Source organism: Podarcis muralis, chromosome 1, assembly GCF_964188315.1.
Source record: "Podarcis muralis chromosome 1, rPodMur119.hap1.1, whole genome shotgun sequence".
NCBI lineage: Eukaryota > Metazoa > Chordata > Lepidosauria > Squamata > Lacertidae > Podarcis > Podarcis muralis.
In genome coordinates, this window is record NC_135655.1 from 35321266 (window position 1) to 35348248 (window position 26983).

At 42.5% G+C, this 26983-nt stretch overlaps 1 protein-coding gene across 5 annotated transcripts in view; it reads right to left on the reverse strand.

Annotated features, from left to right (window-relative positions):
• The window catches only part of AKAP6 (A-kinase anchoring protein 6), a 251727-nt gene that overhangs the window by 181425 nt on the left and 43319 nt on the right, over positions 1 to 26983 (reverse strand). The gene's annotated exons all lie outside the window — the stretch shown is intronic.

Sequence of the window (26983 nt, forward strand, 5' to 3'; positions counted from 1 at the left end):
TGCTCCTACAAACTTCCACAAAAGCTATCATCTTTGGCATTTCCCTATGGGTTGTATTTGAGTGGTGGTGCCTTCGCTTCAAGCATATAATCTGGTTTACTTGACTGAACAATCTGTAGCTATTTGCCCTGTGTACCTGAACTCTGCGGCATATTAGGATCTGGATTGCAAGACTGATCTACAGCAGAGCAGGGAGGGGGGAACTTTTCCAGCTTGAGGGCCACATTCATTTCTGGGCAGCCTTCCAGAGGCCACATCCTAGTGGTTGATGGGGACGGGGGCAAAGGGGGACAAAAAGAACAACAAATGTGAATTTTGCTTTTACGCAGTAGGCTAGTTTCTATACACACTGATATGGTCTGCTCCATCCAGGAAAACAAGAGGCATTATCAGAATTCAGGGACAAGTTCCATGGGTCATGGGTGGCTGGGAATGTCACCCAGACACAGCTCTGAAGTACTGTAATGTCCAGCTGAAGTTTCTGAACTGTATTCAGAGGAATATCTATCCTGTAGATATATAAAATACCTCTCAGGAAAACTACGGTAAGTATTTTATGTTAATTAACTTGGTTGGAGGGTAATTCGGACATTACTTCAGAGCTGTGTACATATGTCTGGGTGACATTCCCAGCCACACCTCCTTCCCCTTGACTCCACCCCTTACTAGTGCTGCTTTGCACCCTCCTTGAGAGGGCCAGTGTGGTGTAGTGGTTAAGAGCGGTAGATTCGTAATCTGGTGAACCAGGTTTGCGTCCCCGCTCCTCCACATGCAGCTGCTGGGTGACCTTGGGCCAGTCACACTTCTCTGAAGTCTCTCAGCCCCACTCACCTCACAGAGTGTTTGTTGAGGGGGAGGAAGGGAAAGGAGAATGTTAGCCACTTTGAGACTCCTTCAGGTAGTGATAAAGCGGGATATCAAATCCAAACTCTTCTTCTTCTTCCTTGGCTGTTTTCCCCTGTGCTGAAATTTGTCCCTGAATTCTGATAATGCCTCTTGTTTTCCTGGATGGAGTGGAGTGTGTATGGGTGACACTGGAAAGGCTTTGGAAAACCACATACCCCAATAACAGTAACAGTTGCTACTGGCTGTAGGCCTCACTATGTCATACACACAGCAGGAGTCAGCTGGTGCTACACATTAACAGAACAATCAACAGCCTCAGCTTCAGCCTGCTTTCTCTTGAGTTCTTTCCTTGCTTCGAGGGTATGCCAAATATCTCAAATATGACCTGACGCCAAGTGAGCATTCTCAAGAATGAAAAGAGGGAAGCAGGAGGCAAAACTTCTATGACATTTCCTATGCAGTGTTTAATGGAAGAGCATTTAGGTTCAAAAGGGTAATCTATTTCAAATACAGTACAAAGAAAGCAACAGTTATTTCCAGAAATCAACCAATACCAATGTTGTATCTCAGTCACTACTGGAATCTAACTATAGGGAAAATCTCAGGAACATCTGAGATCACTCTACATGTAATATCATGAATCCAATACACTACATTTAAAAGAGGAATTAACCACCACTGGTCATTGTCACAATATTATGAGTTATGTTATGAGTTTGCAGATGCCAGGCCTCTCTAATCCTTGGATGCAGTAAGGAGAGATGGGACCCAGAAGGAAAGCAGCAGGGAGTGGGGAAGCTTGTTTCTCCCAAAATAAACCATGAACGATAACCACGAACAAACCTTTGCTTCAGATAGGATCAAAGTGGGGGAGTTTGAGCTGTGTGTGCACACTTCATCCACAAGCTAATTTGCTTAGCCATTGTTTTTGGCTTGGAATTGTGTTGAAATGCGGCCACTGTCCCCAAACCTGCTTCTGTTCTCTTCACACACATTTCTGACTTACATAATCCTAACTGTGGGAAGCAGGAAGTGTGTTACCCCAGGGAGATCTTTATATCACTTCCATTGTGAAAATATCAACCAGGCATCTTGAGACATTCACCCGCAATTTCACCAACAAGTGAGGTGTATGGCAAGTCTAGACTATTAAGCAGACATTTTGTCCTTCCTCCAATACTTAACAAGTGTCCTTCACAGCAGTCAACTAGTAATCCTATTGCATGGGACGTGGGTGGCGCTGTGGTCTAAGCCATTGAGCTTCTTGGACTTGCCGATCAGAAGGTTGGCGGTTCGAATCATGGTGACGGGGTGAGCTCCCATTGCTCTGTCCCAGCTCCTACCAACCTAGTAGTTCGAAAGCACGCCAGTGCAAGTAGATAAATAGGTACTGCTGTGGTGGGAAGATAAACAGCATTTCCATGTGCTCTGGTTTCCGTCATGGTTTTCCGTTGCACTAGAAGTGGTTTAGTCATGCTGGCCACATTACCTGGAAAGCTGTCTGTGAACAAATGCTGGCTCCCTCAGCCTGAAAATGAGATGAGCGCCACAACCCCATAGTCGCCTTTGACTGGACTTAACTATCCAGAGGTCCTTTACCTTTTTTTACCTAGTAATCCTATTGCACTAAGGATTTTTTAAAAATAAAAATAAGTTCTTTATTAGAATTATTCTTTTTAGAGCTGATATTGATACTAAGGCATTCTTAAATGAGAAGTAAAAATTATATTACATGCTCCAACCACAGACAGAAAAAACATCCCACATACCACTTAATATCAGGATGACTGCTATGAAAATGGGATGTTTTTCACAAAAACAAACAATGAAACGTTAACACCAGATGGGGTTATACACTGTTAAGGTAGGCAGACCATACAGCCTCATACCCAGTGCCAGATTAAACCCTGTGGAGGCCCCTAGGCAGCTGAAATCTCGGAGGGGAGGGTGGGGGGCTTGTGCATGCACTCTAGTGGAATAGCATTGAACTACGAAAGCTTGGCTGTAATTATCTTCCAAGATCAAATCAAAATTATTTTGCTCTGTTGTCGCTAGGCCCCTAAAAGGAGTGGGGCCCATAGGCGGGTGCCTATTCTGCTTATTTGTTAACCTGGCATTTCACAAGGGGCAATTAAAGTGTGTGCAATTAATGACTCTGAAATAAGGCAGACCAGCATGCCATATGAGAGTCTGGAAGGCCATTTGTGCTGTCATCCCTGTTATCATATTGCAAGAGAGGCCATCAAGAACAGGGTTGTTGTTATTTTTTAAATAGAGCTCTGAAGACTTGAGCACTTTAGTAGACTTGTTTTTATCTAAAACCTAAGTCAGGCACATGCTTACAAAACCATGTGGTTTCCTGCATTGAGTTGATAGGCTGTACAGAAGCATCTTTGAGCATGGAATTTCTCAGAGTGTAGAGGCTGCATCTGTACAAGACCAACTGTCCATTTATCTCCATCCAAAGGACAGCTGATCCAATAAGTTACAGCTGCTGCTACTATCTGTCAGCCAAAGTCGGAGCCCTCAATGTTCATTAAACAAAAATCCAGTATAAACACTGCAGACTGACAATCTTAAGTGTGCTTACTTGGAAGCAAGTCTCTATGAATTCAATGGGATTGGCTCTCAGTTAAGCGTACATAGGAATGCAGCTAGACATTCCTAGGGTCTGCTCAAATCTAGCTTTTTCTAACAAGTTTTAAACCGAAACGCTGGTAGTGTTTTCCCTAGAGATAGATACAACACGACTGAGACATATGTGAAGTCTAGTGGGAGATGAAAGGTTCTAGTGCGCCACAGTTAACAACAGTGACAGAAGCAAATGTACTTTGGTTTATGTTCTTTGATCTTGGGGTAAACCCTCTGCAAGAAATAAGCCTTTACTCATTGCATATGACAAGCTTACATGCAAAACAAATTCATGGTTTAAGAGTGTGTCTGCCTTGTTGAAGTTTATTTTAATAATATTATAGATTCCTCCAGGGATTGAAATTCCAGGCTAAACTTAAGAGATATCATAGAACGTTTAAAAAAACACTTTCATTTTCAGATGGAGTTAGAACGCTATAATACCGTTGCTTTACTGACCCAGAGAGAAAAGTTATTAACCCAGTTATCTGTCAGTGAAAATGGGGTTGGTGCTGTTGCTGTATAATAAGGAATTGATTCCTTTCAGAAAATAACAAGAGTAATGCTTAGCACTTGTACAGCAACTTCTGGGTGTTCAAAGCAGTTCGTAAATATTACGTAAATAATCCCTACAACAGCCCTGTTATGGTCAGTGTTATTATTCCCATTTTACAAATGGGGGGGGGGCTGAAGCCAAGAAATAAACCCTTTCCCCCAGGGCAAACAAATGGATAGAGATGGCATTGCGATTCAGAATCATGCCCACTAATTTTTCATGTGTCCATCTAAACCTGTCCAAAGATCAGACCAGTCACATGGCCTACTGATCTGGTTATCTTGCCATCAGGCTCCACCCTGAGAAGGAGCCATAATTTACACTAGGGTAGTTCTCAGTGCGGAGAAGTGCTAGGCCCATCGTCAAGCACAGGGAATCATTCGTTCATAGCAATGTACATAGCAAGGCACATTGCCATACGCACAAGCCATACGCACAAGGGCTCTGACCGGACGATCTGTGCCCTGGGTTTTTCTTGCTAACAGAGCATGTGGCCAGAACTAAGTACACACACAGTTTGTTTGGGTGCAGACTCTCTGCACGTGTTCAGAAAAACACACGCTTTTTGCCTCCACTTTTTGCCATTCACTATTGATTGTTGGGTGGGAAAAGTTACAGTGGCTTACTAAGGCAACATAGTAAGTGTTGAAAGAATGGAGATCTGAGCCAGGAGGGGCTTCCCTAGTTCAGTCTATGAGTCACGATGTTACATGTGCTCTTGTCCTTCCTTTTGTCATTATGAGTGTATGGCAAACATGTTGCGACCAGTTACTAGTTAGTAAAACCTGTGATGACAAGTAGGTTTGGTGTGTATGAGCAAGTTGTTTAACGAACACGCTGCAACCACATTCTCATGATCGGAACTTCCTGCCTTTTGTGAAAATGAAACACTTAGTGTCATTCACATGGCTTGCATCCCAGAGGAACAACATGGAAGGCAGCAGTTATGAGTTACCGGTCTCTGCATCTACTGCAGGCGGTTTCCAACCACCTTAATCCAGCCTAGGGTTAGGACTGCAAGCTAAAATAATTACAGAGAGTGCATAAACTTGCTGGTCAGGCATGATCATAATATCAGTTGCATACAAAATAACAAACTTTGAGAAGCTTTTAAGTGTTTGCTCCAGCGTTGGTTTGTAGGTGTTATTTCCAAAAGGAGAGCCACCAAGGGGTTGGGCAGGCCATCTTCCTATACAAGTAAATCCAATAGAACTAGATAGGCATTCCTTTGGATGTCAGCTGCCCCGAGAGGAAACGTGCCAAGTTGGTGGAATGAGAGATATTTCCGGGTGAGGCAACTATGGCCCTTGAAATAATGAGGTTTCAAGTAACAAACAGAAAATAAAAACCTACTCAAATAAAAATAAATAGCCACACTAGTAAAGAGCAAACTATACATATATACTGGAAGCAACAACAAGGTTGGCAATTTTCTAATCAATATAAATTTAATTCCAATGGGTTGAGAACACTCTTCAACATATTAAGTTATACATGATCCTATAGTCTTTAGAATGCATTAAAACCATACACTATATTTCTAAGGTCAACTCCGGTTTGTGAAAAGGCAAAGAGATTTTGAAGGTAAACCTGATTGTTCCCGCATTCCATTAATATTGCATTTTAAAATATCTAATGCACAGCAATGTCTCTTTACTGGATTTGTTCTAGACCTGCCCCCCCCAAGGTTATTAATTCAAGAAGAATCTGTTTTATTCAATTTCTGCACTTGGTAGGTTCACAAACATGCCCAGGGAGAAAGGATCACATCAGGCCAACTCTAAATGGCATACTTGACAACTATATGGAAAAGCAACTATAGAATGATCTTCATTTCACTAGCAAAGGTCATCCCTTCTTTTACAAACAAAAAATATAGGAAAAAATATTTTGACTAATAAATTTGATTCTCCCAATGCAAATCTTGTATTCCAAACTAAAGTTTCCACTAGTGCAAATGTAAGCTTCCCTTGAAATGTAAATAAATTCAGGAAGACAATTGTTGGTGGGAATATGGAAGAGAAAGAGTTAAATTTCCCATTTCCAACTTCATGGTTCTGTGGCTGCTCAAGGCTTCTCAGTGGCTGCTGTTTTCAGTAACAAAAACATGCACATTAACTGCATGAATGCAATTAACACACGTCTTGCAGCCTTAGTTGTGTGAAATGCATTTAAATGAAATCATGAAGAAAACATGGGCAGCTTGCAAAGCCACTGACGTATCCAGGTTGAGTGAAATGGTACCCAATGCCTACATATGTGGAACAAACTGCTGCTGGATAAGGCAGTGCCTGCAATATCCACTACTAAGGGTGATTAAATATAAAACTCAAGCCTACTGATATCAAAGGAATAACCATACAATTTTCCCCAAAATAAAATAAGGGTGCAAGTCAATGGAACACAGCCTCTTCTGTTAAAATAATTGGCCATTATGAAAATATATATTTCTCTTTTTTACATCCCATTGCCTCCAGACTGTTACTATTTTGCAGGAGGGGTTCAAGTACACACTGGAAACGCAAGCTTGTGCAATGAAAGTGGATTAAAGAGTTCTGTCACTATAGCACAACAAATCCGCTGCTTTTTTTTTAAAGGCCTTTTTGCAGTTAGGGAAATGACAGGGAAATGCACTGAAAAGTCTGGGATGGATGAATGGTGAATGGGAATATAATCAGAATGAATGCACAGTCATATAACAGCCACCCCGCAAATGAATCAGAATGAATGCTCAGTAAAAACAGACATGGACTATTGCCTGCACACATCAGAGTAAAGATTCACAAGACATGTACTTATTTAGTGTAAAGATCACTACTATATACCGACCTGGACCTTTCCAAAGAATACTGTTAGAATTAAAAAGGCATAGCACTCTTACCAAAAACACGAAAGCAGCACTTGAATCTGACAGCAAGCATTTAAGCAAATTATAGTGCTGCTTCTGTCCCTTCACACATACCTAATCACACAAATGATCAAAGAGCATGTTGAAGAGTTATCACAGAAGCTTGATGTAAAAGTTATTAAATCAGAAACAATAAATGGGGTGGTGGACCTAGCCTTCAACAAGGTAGTCTAAATATAGAGTAATTAAGCAACTAGACTTGGCAGAAATCACAGCATGCAAAGGAATGAGGTACACTCTTCCAGACCAAAGTAAAAGTTCATAGACATGAAACACGATCCCCACTTAAAAGGTACAGTACAAGAAAGCATTTGCAGAGGCTAAACTCTGAAATCTGGCATTCTTAGACCGTGCCAAAGCCCACGTTTTGTTAATTATTTCCCACTACATCACATCCTACCTTAATTGTTTCCAAAGGAGGGTTTTCATTCACCCATTTAGCAGAAAATTCACAGTCCCCCCATTTTTTTTTCTTCCTCTCGGTCAAAGCAGAGCTAGTAATTCAGGAAACATGCCAATATAAAATCCAGACAAGTCACAGCCAGATCCATTTTCAATTCTCCAGCAACTGCTTTTGCTTTGCGATGAACAAATTTAAAACATAGCAAATGATTTAAAAAAAAAAAAGTTTCTGCACAAGGTTATTTCCCAGATTAAATTAAGGCCTCTTTCCTTCTCCTGAAGTTTCTGAGCTACAATAATGTTTTCTCAGACATACGGATCTCAGACTGGTAACTCACTAGACACTTGCCGCTTGAAATTAGTTGGGTTATTTTAGTCACTGACATAAGTTCCAGCAGAATGTTAGCTGAGCACCAAGATGGCAAAAGGGAATCTAATATAAGTCGGTCACTTGGTTACAGTACAAAGCTGATAATAAAGTTTCAGATTTGGATATATTTATGGACCTACAAGTACTACATTTCTTCCCCCCCCCCCACCCCCAATAACATGATTTAGGCTGCAGTGCTATGCACACTTACTTGGAAGTAAACCCCTTTGAACTCAGTGGGACTTGCTTCTGAGTAAATGGACAGAAAGAAGCTTGTGCTATTATGCTGCAGTCCTACACACTCTGGGGTATTTTACTATTATTATTATTATTATTATTATTACATTTATATTCCACCTTTCCTCCAAGGTGGCACGCATGATTCTCCCCCTTCCCATTTTAACCTCACAACAACCCTGTGAAGTAGATTAGGCTGAGAGACAGTGACTGGCTCAAGTTCACTCAGGGAGCTTCATGGCTGAGTGGGGATTTGAACCCCAGTCTCCCAGGTCTTAGTCTTACACTCTAACCACTGCACCATGCTGTCTCTCTGGGTAAAGTGCTCTTGAAAACCTGGGGATTTACACGAAAAGCCAACTTGCATAGGATTGGGCTACAATTCTTTAAAAGTTCCAGCGATGTAAAACTAAGGTCAGTAGACTTAAAATCAGATCCTTTAGATTCTTTCAGGACGCGGTCGATCATAAGATCGGAAGAGTTTGTTCACAGCAGACTTGACTTCCCCAGTGCAGTGACTCATGAGAGGGCACTCAAATAATAAATGGACACTCGTGACGGCTGGCTTTTGGAGCAATATGAAATACTATGGTGAGTTCTGAGTGAGGCAGGAGTGGGAGTTACATATTGCTGGAGAAATCCTCAGCTTAGGAGCTCCTAAAACTTTATTACAAGAGGACCTTGTGGGTGCCCCCAAAGTTAACTCCAATGTGGTACAATTATATTTGTACATACATAAATAGCCCCGCCGCGGGGATTCGAACCGCCGACCTGACGATCGGCAAGTCCTAGGCGCTGAGGTTTTACCCACAGCGCCACCCGCGTCCCTATACATAAATAGCATAGGGTTGTAGCCAACAGTATGTCTTTTGATACAGATGGGGCTGCAAGGAACAGAAAGGGCTGTTTGGGCACCATTCCAGCTGCAGTCCCGCGTACCCTCCCACAAGTCTGCTCCAGATGGCCGGATGAGCATGGGAACAGCTTGGGAGGCAGGAGCGCTGACTTGGCCCCACCACTGTGGATGCCCAGGGCTGTGGGTGCCATGCAGCGTGCATAGCCCTGGCACTGGAATTTGTGGGTGCCCATCTCCTCCATGGGGGATTTTGTGGGTGCTTGGGCAGCCAGGGCCCCAGGGAGTTGGCACCTATGGGATGGGAGGAAGTGCATGGGTGGATTGCAGGTTAACTGTAAATAATGTGTTGGGATACTGCCAGGGAGACGGAGGCATCAGGCAGGCCCCCAGTCATCTCCGGACAATCACCGGTCTCCCGTGGAACAGCATCAGTCAATTAGTGGCATGAGCCTCAGAGACATTCAGACCCGTGCACACCCTTTCAGCAGAGTCTCCACAACGAAAGGATGCGGACAGGAGAGCATGTTTACAGCTTTATTCAACATAGTTCAGAACAAAGGAAAAACAGGACTGCTTGCCTCCGTGTCCAGGAAAACAGTCAGAGCAAAAGCTATATACAAAACGGAAGTTCCCAGCAGAGCTGGAAGTAAACAGGCATGTGATACACAACAATCATGCCTGATCCTTTAAGGTGGAACTCAACTATATCCTAACATAATGTAGATAAAAGTACGTTGCAGGATAAATGGGGAATAGGCAATAATCGCCTCTCCCTCTTTCTACTCCTGGAAGCCCAGGCTCAGAAAGTTCTCAGAAAGGATGTGCCTAGATCTAACAGTTATAAAGACAGGGTGACAGTAGATATCACAAGCTCGAATTAGATGTAGTTTGTCATATTATATGTACAAGCTTCAGCAAGCTTTGGGTCTGTGCATTGCCTCTCCCCTTCTTCCTCCTTCACAGTTTCCTGGGGGAAATCAAAAGCTTAAGAATATAAGAGCCCTGCTTGGTCAGGTCCATTCTTGCCCTGTATGAGATTCTCACTGTGGCCAACCAGATGCCCATAGGAATCTTGCAGGCAGGACCTGAGTACAACAACACTCTCTCCACTTGCAATTCCTAGCATTCTGCCTTGAACAATGAAGGCAGACCATATGGTCAGTAACCATGGACAGCCTTAGCTTCTGATTATGGGTTGTCTGAAGATGGGAATTGTACAAACCGTTGTGAGTTAACCAACCAGGGTTCCAAATCAGGTCCCATGGCTTGAGATCCTGGTTTCTTAATTAACGACGGTTTGTACAATCTTCAGAATGTGTTCAGAGATAATGGGTCACAATTGGAGACTGATGCCCCAGAAGCCACCCAAGGATGCTGGATTCTGACACTGGCCCTGGTCCACTTTCACATGGTAGTAAAGCATATGGTTGTAACCGTGTGCACAATTACAAGCGATCCTTTACCAAACTCTCATTTGTGAAATTACAGGAGACATATATTTTTTCAAAGAGATATTTATTAAAGTTTTCAAAAATTTATATAAAATAGAAAAAACAGAAAAAAAGAAAAACCAAAAATACGTACAAAACACATACAACAACAAGTATAATTTCAGTCCCTTATATTCATATAACTTACTTTCCCGACCTCCTCATACCTCCCCTTTCTGTATTCCAATCTCTAATTATTTAATTTCAGCAAATCCTTCCCCTAATTTCTATTTAATTTTTGACCTTTCATTTCTTAAATGCATAATCATTACAGCTAGAAACCACTTAATTTCTAAATCAACATCGTTCTAACATTCAATAATTTTACAATATTTCTTAAGATAGTCCTTAAATTTCTTCCAGTCTTCTTCTGCCGTCTCTCTCCCCTGGTCTCGGATTCTGCCAGTCATTTCTGCCAGTCCCATATAGTCTATAACCTTCATCTGCCATTCTTCCACGGTGGGTGGCTCTTCTGTCTTCCAAGAAATTACAGGAGACATATAAATGACCCCCATCAAATCACCTCCAGACATTCTTGGACTCCAGCTTCCATTAGCCTCAGCAAGCACGGTCAATGCTCATGGATGGCCAACATTCAGGAATGATGGGAGTTGTACTCTCAGTAACTTCTCAAGGGACACAGGTTGCCCATCCCTTCCCAGGGCTGAGCTGGTGCAAGAGATACAGAAACCTTGGACTGATCTTGTCGTTAAAACTGCAACGTTATTCATTTGTTGGGAAATTAACTGGTGTTTAGGCAACACCGAAAGGAGGAAAAAACACCCTAGCATTAATACTTTAAAAAAAGCAGCACTAAATCAGCTATTGAAGCATCCAGATGAAGTAACTGGAGGGAGTGAACAGCGTGGCTGGCATTGCACACAGTAGACCACCTCAGCATGAATGCGCACACGTGTTTTGAAATCTGAGATTTACAGCAGAACTGTTACTGTAACCGGGGCCGAGTTTCATAATACACCATCTTGATTGTGAGCATTTTTCTACCCTGAACTTTCTAAGTGATATATAGCGATAAAAGTGTAAAACATATTGTTACATGCCACCCTAGTCTCCAAGCGGTGAGAGGTTCTAGTACTTTCTCAGTGCTCTTTTTCCCCCCTTGGAGTGAAGGTCGGCAGACTGCGGTGTCTCTAGGATACATGGTTTTATTTACACACATATATAAGCTGAACATAAGATGGAGCAGCTCACAGCATTAACAGATCTCCCAGCTTGGGATTCAGAACAGAACAAGCATGCCTCTATGTCTTGGCCTTTCAGTCTGCTTCCAGCTCAGCTCACACACACAACTCTGGATTTTGTTCTCTTGTGTAGCAGCTAGGTACGGGGGGAGAGGAAAGGCCCACCCATTAGCCTAGAGCAGGCATAGGCAAACACGGCCCTCCAGATGTTTTGGGACTACAACTCCCATGATCCCTAGCTAACAGGACAAGTGGTCAGAGATGAGGGGAATTGTAGTCTCAAAACATCTGGAGAGCCAAGTTTGCCTATGCCTGGCCTAGAGGGGCCCCTGCTGTGCTGGTGGAGGTTCCCTGCAGTGGCGGACTTTGGGCTTTCAAATTTCAGCGGTGCCCTGTGCTACACCAAAATTTGGCGCCCCTGCCTCTCACCTTCCATTGCTGCCACGGCCCCTGCAGCGCCCTCTCGGCTTGGTGCCCAGTGCAGACAAACTGTTTGCGCTCCCCTAAGCCCGCCTCTATTCCTGGCAAAGTTTAGAACTCTGCATGGTTATGAGGAAATCAACCTCTCCGTTGCTGACATTCGTCCTTGCCTCGAGGGCACTAGGACTAACAAAGGAGGTGCAGCAGAGGAGGAAAAGCTTGGTTAGCATGTCTCCGTATGAGAAGAACGCATGTGCACAGCATCAGTTTTAAAGCCAGACTGCATATGGTGCTAAACACATCACTGCAAGCATCACTATAATATCAGTTAATACCAATTAATATCTATGAGGTGATAGATGACTTTTGCCAAAGCATTGTTGAACAAGTGAGGAGTGAATTCTCCCGGGTGCAAGGGTCCTCTTCTCATGGTATGAAACCACTAGCCCAAACTATCTTTTTATCATTTATCAAAGGAAAATCTGTGGTGATACACTTTGCCTCATCCGTAGTTTGGGCTCTTGGCGATCCATCAGGCTGATTCACAGGCTGTCATTTAAACATATGTATGTTTCAGGAATGTAAAACGTTTGATTAATTAATAGGCTTAAAATACGTTTAATAGCTTCATTTATTATTCGCTTGATAAAAATGAGATGAGAGATGCCTCCACTTTGCTGGGCACAGCAGACTTAGAGGAAGTCATCTATTTCAGGGCTGGCCAAAGACAGTTTGCTGCAAACAATGTTCCCCTCAAGACAAGGCGCAGTATCATAATGATGTTACAATGTAGCCGCACTTATATGTACTATATATGGCTCTGGTCTCCTCACCTCAAAAAAGATGTTATAGAGCTGGAGAAAGTTCAGGAAGGAGCAACCAAAATGACCAAGGGGATGGAGCAACTCCCCTGGGAGAGAAAAGGTACAATATCTGAGGCTTTTTAGTTTAGAGAAAAGGCAAGTGAGAGGGAACATGGTAGAAGTGTATAAAATTATGCATTTTGTGGAGAAAGTGGAAGGAGAGTAAAGTTTTTCCTCTACTTCTCACTATACTAAAATTGCAATAAATATGAATGAAGGGAGATTCAGGTCAGACAAGAGGAAGTACTTCTAAACACAGCATATGGTTTAACTATGGAACTCACTTCCACAAGACGTGATGACCACCTATTTACATGGAGCTTAGTCAAATCCACAGTGGATAAAGCTGTTAATTGCCACTAATCATGTCCAAAGGTGGTATGCGTCCATTTCTAAACTTCAGCTGCTGGGGAACAACAGTGGAAGAGGCTATTGCCTTCACGTTCTGCTTCTGGGATTCTCATAAGTATTGAGTTGAACACTGAGGGAAAGAAGATGTTTCATTAGATAAGCCTTTGATGTGACCCAACAAGGTTCTTATAAAGGGTTGTAACAAACCCTCACCATGACCAGAAACCTATGTCCTCACTGTGGAAGGACGTGTGGATCCAGAATTGGCTTCCACTATCACTTACGGACTTATTTTTAAAACCGTGTTTATGGAAGGCAATCTTACTCGGCTACGAGTGATAGCCAAAGAAGATCATTTGCACAAGGCCTCAACTAGAAACCTTGGGTGGAAAGGACAAATGAAAACCTGCAAATATAATATTCTAAACAAAGACTATTCATAATTTCTGCAGCTATGCTTACTTTTTATTTTTTGAAAGCGAGAGAAACCCAGAGCACAGAATAGATTCCATCTGCAGCTTTCAAGTTTGGAATTATGCATTTTGAGCTCCTCAGTTCTATTATCATAAGATCTGAGCTGACATTTCACATGTATGTTGTAATTGATTAAGTAAAGCCAGATCCCTGTGCTATACCATTTTCATCATTCCTTTTAACAAAGCACAAAGTAAGCTCAGCAAGGCCTGCTGCAAAGAAATTTCATTTTGAAGTCTCGTTTCTAACATTTCTGAGAGATTAAACAGCCAGACAGATATGGCAGTTTAGCTTTTACCCTTAAGGATTTAATCAAGCAATGCTTTAAAGTATGGAGTCTCCTATATAAAAAAAAATGGTGAGGAGACAGGCTCAAACTGGTTCCTCCCCACCAATCCTTCTTAAAGCAATGGTCACATTCCAGACATTTCTAGGCACTGTGGTTACATCACTCCAAATGTCCTATATGAAAACAGCTGCTATGTCCCATATTCGTGACCTTTAGGCTTTCTAGATCAAATTATTCAGCTGTCCTTTTCAGACTCTTTGGGTTGCTATGAAATGGAGCCCTGAAGACAAAACTATCCGAGTTTGTGTACGATTCAAAATACCCAGGGTTTGCAGCCAATGTTAAATACTCAGGAGAAATATGACATCTGCTTGGCACTCAGGACTTCTGAAAAACAGTTGAACATTTTGAAAGGAGTCTGTTTATTTACTTACTATACTTATATCCTGCATTTCTTCCAAGGCAGTCAAGGCAGTATACATAGTTTTCTCCTCTCCTCCCCTTAAAGGTAAAGGAACCCCTGACCATTAGGTCTAGTCATGGCCGACTCTGGGGTTGCGGTGCTCATCTCGCTTTATTGGCCGAGGGAGCCGGCGTACAGATTCCGGGTCATGTGGCCAGCATGACTAAGCCGCTGGAAATGCCATTTACCTTCCTGCTGGAGCAGTGCCTATTTATCTACCTGCACTTCGACGCACTTTCGAACTGCTAGTTTGGGCAGGAGCAGGGACTGAGCAACGGGAGCTCACCCTGTTGCGGGGATTCGAACCACCAACCTTCTGATTGGCAAGTCCTAGGCTCTGTGGTTTAACCCACAGCGCCACCCGTGTCCCTTAGCCTCACAATAACTCTGAGGTACACTAGGCTAAGAGAATGTGACTGGCCCAATGTCACCCAATGAGCTTCATTGGTTGAATGAGGATTTAAACCAGGATCTCCCTAGTCCATACACTCTAAACATTACATCACCACACAAATGTATACTTGTTCACATAGAATCGTAGAGTTGGACCTGAGGGTCTTCTAGTCCAACCCTCTGCAATATAGGAATCTCAACTAAAGCATCCATGAAAGATGGCCATCCAACCTCTGCTTGAAAACCTTGAGGGAAGAAGAGCCCAGCACCTCCTGAGGGAGTCCGTTCCACTGTCAAAACAGCTCTTACTGTCAAAGTGCTTCCTGATGTTTAGTTTGGAATCTCCTTTCTTGTAACTTGAAGCCATTGGTTTGGACCCTACCCTCCGAAGCAGGAGAAGACAAGCTTGCTCCATCTTCAATGTGACAGCCCTTTAGATATTTGAAGATGGCTATTTTATCTCCTCTCAGTCTCCTCTTTACCAGGCTAAACATACCCAATTCCTTCAACCGTTCTCAGTCTGTTGTTAACTGCACTGGAAAAAAAGAACACACAAAATGCGTGTCTCCAAAGAAAATGTTTATGCTGTTTGGTGGGACTTTATTTCTCATGTTTCAGACACAGAAGTACAAAATTCCCTGTCTGTAGCACAAATGGAAATTTAATTGTCATAATAATTTTTTTGTTATTCGTATGATGCACTTTTTACCCAACTAACCAGATATGTCCTGCTCTGCCTAGAGATAGCTTTATGTAGGAAGTGATTAAGATGTTTGAGGTGGTGGAGAGAGATTTAAATTAAAAAAAAAAATGAATTCACATTTACAGTAGAAGAAGTCAGAGTGATGTGGTAGTTAACATCTAGACGAAGGTCAGGAATACCTGGGTTGAAATCTCCACTCAGCCACGAATCGTGCTGGCTATACAAGGACTGCCATCCTTGTCAGCCTAACTTACCTCAGGGGTTGTTCCTGTGAGGATAAATGAGAGGGGAAAACCACGTATTGCATCATGAGCTCCATGGACGAATGGGGAGATAAAAATATACTTAATAAAATAAGAAGACTGCACAGGTATTGCAGTGGGCGAGGCATTGTGGCGTGACTTTTGTAAGATGTTCTCTAGAAACAGAAAATCCTCTGTACTCTCCTAAAGGCACTAGATGGTGCTGTGATACAGCTGCAATGGAAAACCTGGCTTCATGCATAGCAGCTGTAGAAAACTGCTTTTTCTCCATTACCAATAAAAGAGGCTTAATTCTGTGCATCTAAGAGAGAAAACTGGAGATGCATGTTTTTGATGCAAGCTAAGAAGCAATGGAATTAGTAGCACAAGCCTCCAGGCATTGACTTCAAAGTAGCTCCTTTGATTGCAATCCACGGAGCAAAGAGTTATATAGGAACACTGAAACACACGCTTAAGGTTTAGAGAATCTTCTACAAAGATAGTCTGCTTTGCTGATCAGAGGACTGAAAGTCTATTATATATCTGTTACAACTTCTGTTTCTTGCTATTTATTATTAATACTGGGAGGAATCCAATATTGCGCTATGTTAATTGCTGCATCAGTGCAAAAACGTCAGCTTGCCAGGTAGAACAACCTTCCCTCACCCCCTTGTGCATTGTTCTGGGGGGGTTTCCTCTGACCCCCCCCCCCAGCTGATTTCAGGAAGTAAAAGGGGAAGGATTAGGGAGAAAGCCCTTGAGGTCAAAGCCCTGTAGCATCAGGAGAAGTCCTTGCGCTTCCACTGACAGGACTTGTGTGTTCACTAAAGGACAACCAAAATGATCAAGGGGATGGATGGAGCAGCTTTCCCTGCGAGAGAAACTTGCAGCATTTGGGGTACTTCTTAGTTGAGAGGAAAAAAAGTGAAAGTAAGAAGTGACACGACAGAATGGGGCATGGAATGGGAGAAAATGGGTATCAAAACTGCCCATATCAAAACCACACCTCTTAAAAAGAGATGGATGAGAAACACTAAGGGCATCCACGGCTGCAGAAACTTCATCCCTTCCTACAGCCTTTTATAAATAAGGCAGTCTTTCAATGGTAAGAAGATGACAGAAAACATAGGGGGGTTAAAAATGGTTTATGGTGTCGTTTTCCCACTCCCCATGTACATAGCCAGGGGGCAGGGCGTCAGCTGCCTCCCTAAATTAATTAAGTAAATAAAAATACTTAACTAAATGTAGGATCTGGTCTCTGCCCCAAATTCTTACACTGCTTCCTTTTCAACACTCTTTGCCTGTTGCTAAAACCTCACTAAGCCAGTTTCAGGGTCCATAGTGGACAAAGGATTATTTACTGTGATCACTTGTCCATAAACGTCTGCTATATACTCATTACCAAAAAAAATACCAAAGTCTAAAGGAAGAGCTATTTTGCATGATATAACACAGTGGCGCTCAGAGCAACTGCTGAAAGTACTGAGAAAACTTGGGGAGGGATTATTGGAGGGGTAGTAAATGTAATGCATTATCTAATAAGCTGAGCTATATTTTATTTGAAAATATTTTTCTATAACATCAAGTATTTTAAAAAATATCAAGGAGGTGAACAACACAGCACCATCAATATACTTACATCAATAAAACAAAATAGAAATAACAAACCAATGAATTATTAGATTAATAACTCGACTGGACTCTTAGGCCATCTTGTGGTACTATGGAGTGCTGCAATCACCTTGAGGGGAAAATGAAGTCCTCTCAGTGGTGACTATCTATAAAATAGCTGAGCTAATGCAAGTTTTTCTAGAAAAAGAGGTGACAGAACTCACCAGGAACATCTCCCTTGTTCTCTTCTAATGGCAATGGTGCCCACCTGAGAGGTGTCAGAACTGAGTTCCAGTGAGTTCCAGGCAGGAAAAAAAGACCTGACCCTGCCTATATGCTTACTGAGATTTTCAGCCATTTCCAGCATAGTACTGCAAAAGCAACTGTGTTCCAATTTAAGGTTTCTCAAGAAATCAATAGTTTTAAGGTAAAAAGAGACAAGAAGGCAATAGTAGCTGGTTCATTCCAAATGAAAAATCTCATTAAGCTGTTTGCCTTAAAGTGTTGGTGTTGAACTTCAAAGCCCTAAACGGCCTCAGCCCTGTATACCTGAAAGAGTGTCTCCACCCCTGTCATTCAGCCCGGACACTGAGGTCCAGCGCCAAGGGCCTTCTGGCGAGCAATGAGGTTACAAGGAACCAGGCAGAGGGCCTTCTCGGTAGTGCTGCTCTTGTGGAATGCCCTCCCATCAGATGTCAAGGAAATAAACACCTGACTTTCAGAAGACATCTGAAGGCTGTCTTCAGGGAAGTTTTAACCGCTGATGTTTCATTGTGTTTTAATTATTTTGTTGTGAGCCAGCCAGAGTGGCTGGGAAAACTCAGTCAGATGGATGGCATATAAATACCCATTGTGCAAACACAAAAAGGCTTGTTCACATGTTACTGGACGCATGTGGGGGGGACACACACACACCAGCCCCACAGGTGCATCTGATGGGAGCATTTGTGGGTCTGGCCCCAGGCGCCCTTCTCTTTCAGGTTTTGTCTTTGCCTCCATCATCAGTGAAGATGAATCTAAGCCCTGATCCCTGGCAGACAAGATTTATAGGATTAAACCCACTGCTTTGGGTTTTGAACAACAGGAACACTGAAAGGTGTTCTGCAGTTTGGATAGGCATGTCATTCTTTTGCTGCATTCTGGCATGCACCCGACCAGCGAGCTAGAAGAGGTATAACATGATACGTCCTCTCAGCCTGCGCTTTCTGTTGTGCTTGGCTGTTTTTTCTGCTCCCATCCACTCCCACTGCAGCAAATTTTCTTCCCAGCATTCATCCTCCCCACTGTTCTTCCCTCAATAGGTGGCACAGGCCCAACAGAAGGAGGGAGGACCTGCTCTGTGAAGCGGCCCAGTCAGCAGAGATGGAGAGAAAGTCATCGGCATCAAAGACACGGTACGCTGGTAAAGGTCAAACTCAGATGAGAAGAGGAGGCAGGCGAGAATTGGCTTGAGGAAGTATCAAGAGTCGAGAAATGTGCACATCAAAGGCAAGCTTTAAATAGCTGCTTGTGGCAAAGAGTTCTACACTAGCTCACTAGGGCATCACAGCATTTTCAGCATGGCATCACAAAATGAAGGTGGTACCTTTTGGCCGCCGAAAAATGGAAAGAGAAAATAGGGAAGTGCAATTAAAAACTCTGCACACTCAAGTGTTATTTAAACACTAGGAAAGTGAGAAATAAGGAAAAAGCAGGAGGAGCTGAACATGCAATATCAAAGGCCAAAGACCTTTTATTTCAAGGGTATAAATTATTGGTTCACTGTGACAACTGCATGCAGGAGACAGTGGTACAGCTAGAATTGGGCCTTGAGGATGAAGACAAAGACTTCAGATCCTAGAGGGGTCCCATATGACGGTGTAGAGAGGAGCAGTAGATGATGGGGCAGCAGTAAACCACAGCATCTTTCTCCTCATGGGGTCAGCTGTGCAACATTACACTTCACTACAAATGATCATTTTATTATTTATTATTTATTATTACTTTTAACATTCATAGTAAGAGATTAAGGGAGTTACAGCCCAACAACAACTTGAGGTAACCAGGTTGGAGGTGCCTGCTATAAAAGAATGATAACACTTTGGTTAATCACTCAGGAACACTTTGCTCTTGAAAGTCCATCAGTGAACATGGTGCTTCACAGAGGGAAGGATGGACTGCAGTCCTCCGGTCGTTGTTCCAACTCCCACTAGCCTCACCCAGCAAGGCCAACGGTTGGTGAGTTGTGGTCCAACAACTTATTTCCAGAGGTTCTCCATGCCTGCTTTAGAGTTTCATAGGCAAAAGATAAATTTTTAAAAGACCTTTCCATGACCCAAGGAATTTCCCTGTCCGCATAATTTAGAAATAGGTGAGAGGAAAAGTGTAAACTGAATGCATTTACATTTATTAAAAAGGAAACCAGAACTTTTGAAGAACAGTCCAAAAATAGGACACAGCAGAAGTGGTTTTTAAAAGAGACATTATTCCCCATACATCTAAGGTGGTGGAAAGAAAGGTGGAAGAAAAAGATTATTCCCAATACAGGTAACATTAAAAACTTTGTTTCCTGTATTGTACATGTCAGTACATTGTACATAATCACTCAGCCGCAAGTGTTTGCATCCTCAAAAAGGATTATCTGCCCACGAATACTTTCCTTATTTATCCCTGCCTTAATCTTAAAAGCTCAACTGCTGGCTAAGATTTTGAAGCCATTGAGGAAACTAGATTAGCCTATGGGAGGAGAAAGATAAATAATACCATGTGTATTTGGGTATATATGAGTATACTGTGACTTTGAACACCCACAAAGATTAACTAGGGCAACATTAACCAGTACTAGGATAAACAGAAGAACATTCATGTAAAAAGACAAAACTGTTAGTTGAGCTACTAGGCTGCATAAAGGAATGGAAAACTGGAGAAAGATGGCAAAAATAGAAACTATTAATTTAAGGAAAAGTGGGAGGGAGAGTTGGCATGGCTTCGTGATTTTCTTAAAAATGTAGCTCCCAATGACATAATAAATGACATATTTATTGATTTGAGCTTACAGACATATGCTACTAATGAAACATTTCCAAAGTGGAAGTATAATGAAATCAGCAATCATAGCTCTGGATAGTGAGCAAAAACTAAAAGTGCTTACTAGGCTGGGAAACACAGGGCAGTATCCAATCAAGTAGTTTTGAGAAGGTAAAGATTTCCATTTGCACAACAAAACTTCTACTCCCTCCTCTTCTCACGCACCCCTGATACCTCCTCATATTTGCTCTGAAGCTTATGGGGTACACCCAGAGCAGATTTAGGGGACAGGCAGTGAGAGGAAGGGTGTGGGAAATTCCATTGAGCAGCTGGAAGTCATTGTGTCAATGGAACTACTTGGCTGGATACCTCCCACAGCAATCTATTTATTTCTTAGCACATTTGACAAGCTTATCAGCGAACCACACACTGTTTAAAATTATATTTAGGAACACACAAAGTTGCTTAGACAAAGTGCACTCCGAATTCATCCTCTGCATCTCCAGACCAACTTAATTTCAACAAGATTAGTATATCAGGTGCCTTCACACACTCTGATCTGAAACACAATTACTCTACAGACAAATTTAGCTGCAGCTTAAAGTTTCAAGCCACAGCTTTGAGTTTCTCATACCTGATGTCATATATAGTGTAGAACAGGGAAATATGGGTGTGGTTAGCTCAAAATGTTCTGGTGAACTTATTTGGCCCACAGGCTGAAGGCGCTCTACTCTTGCTATTTATCTAAAGCATGTGATCTGCCAGCAATCACTTGACTTCACCATGGGAATACATCATTTCTGCTACTACTTGCATGCATCGCTTTGGAGAATGGAGGCCCCACATTTCACAACATTACAACATTTTCACAGATGCCGATGTTGTTCCACATGCAAATTATATACTTGTTCTCTGGCCCTTCAGACCCTGAGACTGTGTCACTGAGAACAATGGTACTGAATCAGTCACAAAATAGGTGGAAATGCTGATGGGAAACAAAAACATTTTAGATCACCCAAGGCTAACTGGCTGCCTAAACACAAATTCCCAAAAGAAACTAGTGAGTCAGCCTGATGCAATGAGACTGGCTGCTTACAGACCATACTTTTGAAGCATATCAAAGCACGGTTCTCCACCTCGAAGAGTGCCCTGAAAACCTCAGTTTTCAAACGTAATCTGTTCTGGAAGACCGTTCGAGTTCTGAAACATTCAAAAACTGAAAACATGCCGTGTGGCATGTTTGACTTCCGAGGCGTGTTCAAAAACCGAAGCATTTACTTCTGGGTTTATGGCATTCGAAAAACGAAGTGTTCGTCAACAGAGACATTTGAAAACCAAGGTACCACTGTAATGTGCTCCTAATATGCTTTAAAGGTTATAATGTAAACACGGCCATTGCTTTCCCTCCTCCATTGCATTTGCTGGCCACTAGACATCTCACAAGGGACGCGGGTGGCGCTGTGGGTTAAACCACAGAGCCTAGGACTTGCCGATCAGAAGGTTGGTGGTTCACATCCCCGCGACAGGGTGAGCTCCCATTGCTCGGTCCCTGCTCCTGCCAACCTAGCAGTTTGAAAGCACGTCAAAGTGCAAGTAGATAAATAGGTACCGCTCCGGTGGGAAGGTAAACGGTGTTTCTGTGCACTGCTCTGGTTCGCTAGAAGTGGCTTAGTCATGCTGGCCACATGACCTGGAAACTGTATGCCGGCTCCCTCAGCCAAAAAAGTGAGATGAGTGCCGCAACCCCAGAGTCGGCCACGACTGGACCTAATGGTCAGGGGTCCCTTTACCCCTGTCTGAGAGCACTCTCTGCATCTGCAGCAGCCCAACTTCCCATGTTCTCATCCAGCAGCATCATAATGGCATAGCTACACGTATTTTGAGTGATAACTGCAGAGGTGGCTGTAGGCCAATTGCATTTAAGGTCAGAAGGTGTGAAGGCACATGCCATACCAGTGTTGCTGAAACTAGGTGGGTCTGGCTAGTGCCTAGATGGCAGTTCTTGAAGATCCTACTGTGGCTGGAACTAGACAATACATTTCTCATGTGACCATCTTTCCAGTTAAAGACTGGAAAGGAGAGCCATGATCTGAATCAGGGCTGCAGCACATGAGGACAAAGTATTGCCCCTTTCCCCTATGCAGGTTTTCTGCCAAAACTGCCCTGCCCCCTGAAGCAGCTATTTACTCTGCCCTTTTATTTTTTTAAAAAGCCATTTCCTGCATTTTCCACTTAGTTAATTTGTGGCTGAGATGCGATTCAGACCAGAGAGTGCCAGGATCATGTTCTTAATCACTAGTTTGCAAACTTCTAGATTAATTCACAAAATGCTGTTGGCCTGAGGAGGAGGAGTTGCTGCAATGGCAATGTCTGAACAAGAGCCTGAAGCTGGCTCCACATTCCAGGGCGATCCCCTCCCCATGCAATCAAATCCAGTTGCTGCATGTAGCAATTAAAAGTGCAGTGTCACCCTCACTTGGCAGGACTCAGCTTCACTTTGCTCACTTGATAGCTTTGGACTCGGACTCCTCTGCAGTCTAGGACAGAGCTGCCAGCCAAGCAGATCAGATTTCAGACTTGCCTTCCAGAGGTGATACTGAGGCTTATGCTCTTGTGTGCCTGAAACTCTTCAAATTTAACAACTCTGTATCTGGCTTCCTCCCCTGTCAGATACCTGCTTGGCAACTCTGGACAAGCCTGTCTCAATTTGTCTTACTAGAAAATTATGCATCTGGCTTGCTGGATCAAAGCCTCCCGCGAAAATTCGCAACCTTGCACAACAGGAACTGTAGAACAGGAGAGTGCTGCATGCAGGTCTGCAAACAGGGTGAAACAGAGTGCTAAAACAAATCTGCACATTCAGCACAGACACTATGGGCTTAGCTGCACAGTCTCAAAAACCGCCTTGCAGGTTGCCTGACACTGTATTTTGGGGGGTATAACCCATGTGACATTACCACCGTCTGGGTTTTCATCTTAGCTTTCCTGAAACTAAAACCAGATTTTTGCCTAACCAATAATTGGTTACATTGCACTGTGACATGCAATGTGCATTTCATATATCACAGTTTTTTCCTTATTCCATTTCCCCCTTGTCTCTTTAATCCTCCTGTGCTCCACTGCCCGTGCTCACCTCATTCCTTTTTCATTGTTTCTACTGTTCATTTCTGGGTGCAACTTTCTCTCCTTTCCAGGTGGATTTACCTGCAAGTCCCTTTGCACTCAATGCAGCTTACTTTCAAACAGGAGTGCCTGAGACTTACCGGTAGTTGCTGGCACACTAAGCCCAAAGCCCCATCTTCTCTCCATACTTCTCCAGCTTGCAAAAGCTTTGCTGCTCACTCTTGTTTCAATGTGTGTCACTAGCCTCCATGTTCTCCAGCAGCCCAGACCCGATTGCAAGAGGCAAAGTTGTGAAGTGTGCAAGGAGGAACAAACACATTTGCATAGGAAAAGTCCCTTTGCACTCAGTACAGCTTACTTCTGAATAGAAGTGGATCATGTTGTGTTAGTAAGGAATGCAGGCTAGATTTTCCTTTATTCACTGTGGGATTCAGACTGTTGTGAGGGAATGCCCCCTGAAACGCCCCCTAAAACACATAATGTGACATTACCCCTTCTATGACTGGGTCTCCCAATCTGGCAAAAACTTTACGACCGGAAAGCAACCTATGGCAGATCCACTGGTGCCCATTTCTCTATCTGTGGAGCAACATGAGGTTTCACTGGAGCATAGTAACCATCCAATGAGGCCTCAAAAGTACCTGGGTTGGGGTGGGGGAATTAAGAGAGTGCATGTGGTTTCCTTATTTCTGGCAGAAACAGGAAGTGTCATTGGGTTTATGGTCTGACGGTGAAGAGTCCATGGGCAAGTATTTAAATTAGCAACAGGACTCTAGATCTGAGAAACAAATAAGTAGGATGTGTAGTCCTGCTACAATGGAATGTGAGGACAGTGAACAACCAGCATTGGTATGGGACCGGGGAATGCTGCAATGAACAAAATGGATTTGGAAAAGATGAATTTTTTCAAAGGTTATGCAGGGGCTTCCTATCTGTTAGGTGAGTGCAGAAAGAGCTTGGACTCTGTTCAACTGCTCCTTTCCCCGCTGTCTAATGTGCAAGAAGCACTGTGAAGATACACTGATCATATCCCTCACCGCTTAAATGTTAGCTTTCCAACAGTGCAATCCTATAAATGCTCACCCATATGTTCCGTGCTCCCCCCCCAAAAAAAAAAAAATGTTTATGGGCACTCTCATTTTGAATCAAGAAAATCACCATTTTATAGTTCAAATCGGGAAAAATAAGTACAGTAAATGGACAAAAGTACAAAGATTCACAAAGTGTTTAGGGGTATGCGTACCCCTGCATTGTCGTCGTCGTCCCCCCCCAAAAAAGCACTGTGTATGTTTAATGGGACTTACTTGCAAGTAAGCAAGCATAGGATTGAAAGTTTCATCTCATAACTAGCTAGCTATCCAGCATATACATTAATATATTTATATGCACACATGTGCTTACATGGCTATGTAAGCAAGTAGCTTCTTCCATTGTCTGCCCTCACGCCCCTAAATTCTATTCAGTACAAAAAGAAAACCCTGTTTGTCATGCAGTACAGAACAAATTTTCCTTCAGCTAGGACTATGCTCCCTTTTTCCCTTTCCTTGTGAGTGCCAAAATCATCCCTGGTATGTATGGTTACATTCACAGCATTGCGGTGGTCTGACTTCACTTTACACCCAAGAAGTATAGCAAGGCAGGAACTATACAGTTACATTCATTTCTGTGTTCTGCTCAACATCTATAGCAATTTCTATGGTATGTAACAGTTTAACAGAAGCTATTGCAATCCTTTGCAAATGTTGAATAGCAGTGCATCATTACCCAGGTGTCACTATTTCTGCAACCCATATCTTTGAGGAGAGCAAACAATTTCTCATGCTCTAATTGTGTAACACAACTGTTTTCTGGATGCAACAACCTCCAAGTATGGTGAACATTTTGTTGCTATATTAAAACACTGTGCAAGTTAATTAACCCGTCTAATATGGGCTGTTAATAGCTGTTTGGAATGTTGAAGTAATAGCTCTTTGTATTTTGTCGGAATTTGCTGACACAAAACTATCAGCACCAACATCCCCCCCCCCCAATTAAAGCTCATCAAAATTATATTGTTGATTTTAATCTGAGGGAGACTGTGTTAACAAGAGAGCTGGGGTAGAGACTTCAGTTTGACTCTTTTAAGTTTGAGGATCTCTTCAATTCCAAACAAAGCTTGGATACCAAATGTTTTCTATTTCTAGTCATCTATGAGGACTTGTATATTTACAGGATTTCTCCATTGCTTTGCCTGATCCAAGTTGCCTACAGTAAAAATGGATCATTAGTACTTACACATCACTGGTAAGAAGGCAACATGGCACACAAGGGAGCTCTCAAAAACAAGTACTAAAAATTAAATTCCCCATTTCATTTCCTTTCTAAAGTAATATATAATTGGACAAATTATTGTCAAAGCTCCCTGCAGGGATGCTTATCTTCTTTTATTTCTCTAAAGTTCACAGAGGAATTCTCAGGGTATATAAAACAGTCCAGCTATTAGGCAGAAATATAATGACTCTCTTTTACTGTTTTGCTTATATGAAAACGATATCTTGTGGGAGAAAATGCCACAGTTTAACTTTGCTCTGTGTGAAGAAGTACTTTCTTTTGTCTGTCCTTAATATTTCAACATCCTGCTTCATCGAATGGCCCCTAGTCCTTGTGTTAAGAGAGAGGGAGAGGGCATCTCAGAAGCCTTTCTCACATGGTCTTTCAACTGTACACAATGAACATGTGGAGATGAAGCAGGATCATGCCCACTGTACACGCCCCGGACCTTCATACATTGACTGTGCCTTATGTCCACAGAGCTTACACACATACAGAGTAACAACTCTGCCACTAGGAATTAAGGTAGTAACAACTAGTCAATTGTATCCACCAGTTAAGAAATAACAAAATTACCATCCTAAACAAAGTTGGGAAATGCCATTAAAATCAACGAGCCTGCTCAAGCGCTTAGCTGCAGTTATTGGAATAACTGGAATAAAAATAAACCATAAATCTCCAATGGACTCCAAAAATTGTTACATAATTGAAAAACAGCTGTTGTAACGGGATGCTAGACAACCTCTCACTACTTCTACAAAAAAAAAAGAGGTTGAAAGCTGGGAAATGGGTCTTCTACTTGCACTTGCAACTGGTGATTATTAGTACGTTATGCTGGCCTTTTATCTTCCTATTTCTCACAGTGCACATTTTAAAACCTTTTGTGTGAAGATGTCTTCTTTCATGGGAAAAGTATGATTCATTTTTTAAACAAAATAAGTTGGATGCTTGAAAAACTGGGAGGCGAACTATATTCTATTTAATTGTGTAAACAAACAGAAAACCAAGCACAGCTACTTCGCTTTGGGTCGGAAAGCAGAGCCACATGTAAATTGAGATTTACATATATGTCTTTCTATTGAATTCTCCAAAGAAGCTCATGCACATCACGGAAAGCTTGTAAAGCAGAGGTGGCAGACTGTCTTCACAACATTGGGAAGGTGTGTGAGATGAATACCAATCATCTGTCTGCAGGTTGCTTTCTGTGCAAAGCACTTACTCACACAGAAGTGGTTGT